This window comes from Silene latifolia, chromosome Y (genome assembly GCF_048544455.1).
Source record: "Silene latifolia isolate original U9 population chromosome Y, ASM4854445v1, whole genome shotgun sequence".
In the NCBI taxonomy this organism is placed as follows: Eukaryota; Viridiplantae; Streptophyta; class Magnoliopsida; order Caryophyllales; family Caryophyllaceae; genus Silene; species Silene latifolia.
Window position 1 is genome coordinate 190,614,481 of NC_133538.1, and position 6,224 is coordinate 190,620,704.

The following is a 6,224-nucleotide window of genomic DNA, read 5'->3' on the forward strand; positions in this document are numbered from 1 at the left end:
CGATATTATGGATGAACCTATTATTGAGGACCCAATTGACTTTACCGTCCCTTGCATTTGGGATGAATACCCACCTTCTCCTTTAGAAGACCAGATTCCGCCACCTCACACTACAAACCCGTCAGTGCATCTGGATTATACTCGTGTTATTTTTGAGTCAAATGCGCATGAGCTCTCTTATTTTCCACTCGCGGTTAATTTAAGCTTTTATATTCCGCCCGTAGCTGGAGGGCAGAATTATTTTGTGGATAAATTTAGGAGCTGTCATAGGAAATTCGTTAGGCTTAAACGGATGGATATTTCAATTTCCTATATTATTATTATATTATGGTGCTACTTACAGTTTTGTGTAGCACATGCGCAGATTTATGATCTTATGTTAAGAGCTTTGAGTTTCTTTGATTGTGACCAACTGGAGTAGCTGGATGAAGAAAAGAAGGTCGAGCTGGCACCTGTCTAAAACTAGCGCTACCCGGAAGCCAACCAGGAGTTTATTATTTTTTAGCTGTTTTACATTTCAGTTTTGTGTGTGTAATAAATGGTTTTCCCAACCATAGACTCTGAACGATCTAGGCTTTGTTTTTGGTCATATTTGTAGTTTCTATTTACGTCTTTGCAGGTGTTCCCTTGACGCCTAAGAGTTGCGCAATAAGGAGTTCTCGATCGAGCAATCTTCTACCCGATCGAGTGACTTACTCCCTTGATCGAATGCTTTCCATCTTCGATCGAGCATCCACAGACACGACCATTTCGATCGAGGATTTCCCTTTTCTCGATCGAGCACTTCCACAACCCATTTCACTCGATCGAGTAATCCTGTCTCTCGATCGAGTTGGCTTGCTTTGATTCGCTTCCTGTGACGCTGTTCTGGGGCTATTTAGCGACCTCCCATGTTGCTGGCTGGTTCGGGGAGGTCCCTACTTCGCGTATTCTTGTGAGTTTTCCGCATCTCCACTCTCCCCTTTCTAGTTTGCATTTTCTTTCCCTATTTTTGGTACAATGAGGGCATTGTATGGTTTGGTTTGGGGAGGTTATGCATCCATATCTGTGTCTGCATGTTGTTTTTATTGCATTTCTGTTATCACATTTAATTTTTGTATGCATTGTTGTTTATTTTTATAAAAATTCAAAAATCCCATAAAAATATAAAATTCGAAAAAATCAAAAAAAATTTGCATGCACTATAATTTGTCCTTTTGCTTAAGCCTTGCAAAAACTATTTTTCCTTTAGCGTTGTCTTATTGCATAATCTACGAGTTAATGTTAAAATTTGGTTGAACAAATTGACTTGACCTAATAATTTTGGCAAACTACTTATAAATTCTAAGGAATTAGAGCCCTATAAACTAGTGTCATTTATGACCAGTTTCATGTAGGATTGTGAGTAGTATACTCCTTGCATAACATGTTCATTATTTTGCACGTTTATGAAATTCAATTGGTTTTTTACTACATACATTTGGGTTAGTGGTTGATGTCACATGCAGGGAGGTGCTTACATTTCCTTTTCTTTCATTTTTACCCATTTAACTCCACATTAGCCAAATTTGCCTGTTGACCCTTAACTACGTCCAAATTTAGCCTGCCTATCAAGCTAGTTTAGTGTGTTTATACGGTATTCTGTCTATTGATCCGAGTTTGGCTCGTTTTGTATTGTTTTGGAGTTGGTAATTTATGAAATAAAGAAGGAGGATGTGTTGAAAAAAGAATTGAAAAGGAAAAATAAAAAAAGAAAAAAAGAAAACGTGAAAATGAAAAAAGGAAAAAACAAATGAAGAAAAAGAAAAAGAAATAAAATGTTTGGTTGTTAACGGTTTCACTCCTATGCTTTATCACTATTTTATGAGGAGTTGTTGTTTGGTTGAGTGAGTTTGTGTGCCAAATGAAGGGCACTTGTGCTTAATTTTATTGGAGTAAGAATCGGGTTTGTTTAGTGTGGTTTCGTTAGGTAGCTAGCTTGACTATTACCTCACAATTCCATAAATATTTTGCCTTTTTCTTATCCATTGCCTCACTTTCCCATAAATTTTATAAGCCCTCGACTGTGACGGGATCTTGTTTGGTTGGAATGTATGTGTACGGTAGCTAGAATTGTCTATCATATTAGCTGCATGCATGTTTATGTGGGTATTAGTTTAGGTGAGCGACTATAGTTTTTTCTCTCTTACACTCATATGCTTACCCTCTACTTCATGAGAGAAGAGTGACCCGTGAAAGTCCATCATTAAAGGTCCTGCAAAGTCGACGGTTCAGCTTTATTATAAACATCTTACAACTCGTTTGCATTTGACAGTTTTTGCTATAAGTGTCAGTTTGCTGCATTAAATTGGTTTAAGTGGACAATTTGTAGCTAGCTCTGAGTTTTCTTTTCTGTTCCATTAGTTTTGCATATAGTTTGCTTGGGGACAAGCAAAGGTTTGGTTTGGGGGGATTTGATGCGTGCATTTTATATAGGCTTTTTTTACTTCATTTGCACGCATTCCTATGCATACTTAGTAGTGTTTAGCTACAAATGTCCCCTGAATTGTCTACTTTGGTTTCTCTTGTCTTATTTGCAGGAATGAACCAAAGAGAAGCGAAATCAAGCTTAATACATTTCCTTATGCATGCATTTAGGAGATGAGTTGAGTCGGAGCTTGGAAACTGCTAGTTGTGTTGCGCAAAGAAGTAAGATAGCTAGGCGAGCAAGGGAAGAACTTCAAATTACTAGTGCTTGCCCAGGTAACGAAGAAAATCTTGTTCTCTTACATTTCTAACACCACCGGAAACGCTCTGTTTGCCGAGGTAACGAAGAAATAGCGGCCGTTGAAGTTCAGTGCGCGAAGGAGGAATTGTGCGCTGGAAAGTACTCGATCCAGTACTATCTTGTTCGATCGATTCCTTTTTCTACTCGATCGAATGTGCCGCTTTGATAAGTGTTCGATCGAGTACCTAAATTCTTCAATCGGGAGGTTTTAGCTTCGATTTGTTCGATCGAGTGATATAAAGTTACTCGATCGAGTGACTAGCTTATATACTCGGGATTTTTATCTCGTGTTAGGTTTATTTTATGTTAATAATCACTTCCCTATATAAAGGAAGTCAGGGATTAGGTGAGAAACATCTCATATATATATTTTCATAATATTTTACTCTTAATCTCTGCTGCTACTTGCTCTTTTGCCAGATTCAAACCTTCTGTTATCTTTCCTCTCTCTCTTTTATATTAATTCTCTTTTGCTTATTTCTTCATTATGTTTGTTCTTGCTTCATGTTTCTCTTTTGCTCTGTTCATTATTATGTTTAGCTAATTCCCTTGCTAGGATTTAGGGGATTCAATGAGTTGATGTTAGTTGCTAATTAGGTCTGCAGATCTGTTGCTAAAATCATGTCTTTGTTGTTAATCACTGCAATTAACTATAATGAGCTGCTTGAGTCGACGCATTTAGCTAATTGATTTTGTAAGCCTTGACCTAGACCGGAAGGTTGGAAGGGGTGAGACCTGCAGTGAACGTTATGATGCTTTAGTGAGGGCGGAAGCTAAGCTAATAGTGTTTTAGGGTGAATTGAGACCGGAAGGAGATATTAGTTGCCCCTTAGACCGATACAAATGACCGATCTGTGACCTTAGCTGCAATTATCTGACATTCATTGATGACCTGACAATCCTAGCTCTATCTCTTTATCTTCTCTCTTTAGTTAATTTCGCATTCTCTTCTTCCCTCTACTTTAGTTTTGTTTTAGTTTAGTTAAAAATATTTTTACCCCCATTACTCTTAGACTAATTTAAAACAGATAAATCTCATTTTTGCCTCCCTGTGGAGAACGACCCTACTTACCGCTAGCTTCTGTTAGTAGTACTTAGGTATTTATTTTTGGTACCTGACGACGGTATCACACACGCAATAATATAGCCATCGCTGAGGCTAAACAATGATATAAAACACCCCCAACAAGGAATGATGTAACAACATTTAAAGATATGATGATTCAACCAAGATTTAAAACGAAAAGTAGCTGTAACAGTGCTACTTGATCGAGTTGGTAAGGCGCTCGATCGAACTGGGCTTACTCGATTGAGTTCATCAGCTACTCGATCGAGTAAGCTGAGATCAGAACACACCTCCCAGTGCCACCCCTGCAATTACTCGATCAAGTGAGGGGCACTCGATCGAGTAGCCACAGGTCAAGAATCCCCCTAAAACGCTATGTCAAGACCAAACAATCATATAAAACACGAGTCGGGACGCTCTCCCGACCAAAATCCTGCATAAACAGTATAAAAAGTACTCAAAATACGGCCTTATGGCCGAAGTATAAACCAAAGTCTAACAAAGTACTACCAACCAAGTGCCGAACAATAACAAATCATCAAGCCGAGTACGAAATATAACAAATCCCAGAGAACAGAGTATATAAAACAAGGCTAACAAAACAGACATCACTCCACATCCTTCTCATCCATCACATCGTCACCACCACCTCCACTTGACGTGCCCGCTCCAGCAGCATCATGACCTGCGACACCACCAACACCGGAATATGCTCCCATACGCCACGGGGCCACGCAACCGTAGTGATATGACTGAGGCTCTCCCCAAGTAGACCTCTTCACGCCAAAAGAGTGGAAAACTCAACTATTGTCCCCAACGCCCCTCCACCACATGGGCTGAGCTGCCTCGGTTCCGATGCCCAACACATATGCCATCTCATGGAGGTTCCGGAGTGTCAAGCTAGTAGACACCCTCTCCGTGAGCTCGCTGACTCTCATCTCAGGGCTATAGAAGGGATGGTAATCAGGGTACTAGTACTGTGGAGACACATGCTACGCCGGCTGGGTCTCAGCTACCCTCTCCCTCACTCGTCGTGGTCCTCTACCCACTCTAGGCTGGGCATCCTTAGGTCTGACACGATCCCCTTTCATCGGCTCCGGCATCACCTCCAAGATATTTGGGTCAATGAGGTAAAGCTGCTTCTCAGGAACCTCCTCATCCTGATCATCAGAATCGGCATCCACCACTGCCGCTGATAAATGCTCGGTCGCGGAAAGGTGCTCAGGAGAAGGTATCCTCTTCCAACTCATCCCCCAAACTCTCTATGCCAACCCACCATCCTCCAAATTCCTCAGCCACTTGAGGTCAAGAAAGTACTCGCGGTCCAAGGTAGACACCGCTGGGGTCAAGGGTGTATAGGCCAAGGAGGCCACAAAGGTGGTAAGCCTCTCCGCCAACCGAGTGGCAATGGCACCACAACTCAGAAAACGAGCGTCAGAAGAGGCCATAAAGGCTAAGCTGGCAAATACTATGTCCGGGGCACTAAAGGTGACTCTCTGAGATCGGGTGGGGTTAAGGTAAGCAGCAAGCAACACTACCTCGTGTGAGTTAAGCTTACTCACGTCCTTCCTATCATAAAGCAAACAGGTCAAAGCACGGAGAAATATCTTCAAGGTGACATGTTGAACATCATTAATCAACATGTTGCTAGAGGTGCGAGGGGTTTGCCGGTAAAGCAAGCCATAAGGCTACTCAGTTGGGATGTTCCTAAGAGCTCCCTTCGCAGGTTTAGCCAAGTCGAGGTGAGTGGCAAACATGTCCATGGTAAGAAAGAAACTGGTTTTCATGAGGCGGAACACAACGGTCTGTTCCACCGCATCATACTTGAAAGAACTCATGAACTCAAGGGTCAGAAAAGCATAAGAGTGTTTCCGGAGGCGTTACAACCCAGTCATCCCTATGGTCTCGAAGATATGCCTATCATCAGTCTCACCCAGGTCAATCAAGAGAGTTGTGTCAATACAACGAGTGGGTCTCATCCGTCGTCGCTGTAAGGCAACAAAAGCTTCTCTTTGCGTAAAGTCCGCAAAGACAACAGAAGGGTACTCGGGTACCGCTGGGACCGTAGGTCCCCCACTCTCCTCACCTACCTCGGGTTCAGAAGCCCTCCCCCTCTTGCTCTGACGGGTTCCCACAGTTGGTCTCGGCATCTGTGTTTAACACATATTTTAGATACACAACAACATATGTTTGGAACACATAAACCTTTATATAAGGATATTTATAGGAATCACTATGTACACACTTTCACCAAACAATCCAAAATTGCAATAATAAGCTCAAAAAAGGTCGTCAGACGGTCTCACAGCTACAACTAATTATGACAAGCATGGTATCAATTAACAACACAACTACAAATTTTAAAGATTAAACTTCAAAATAGTTCCACAATTAGACATGTTTCACAATTCA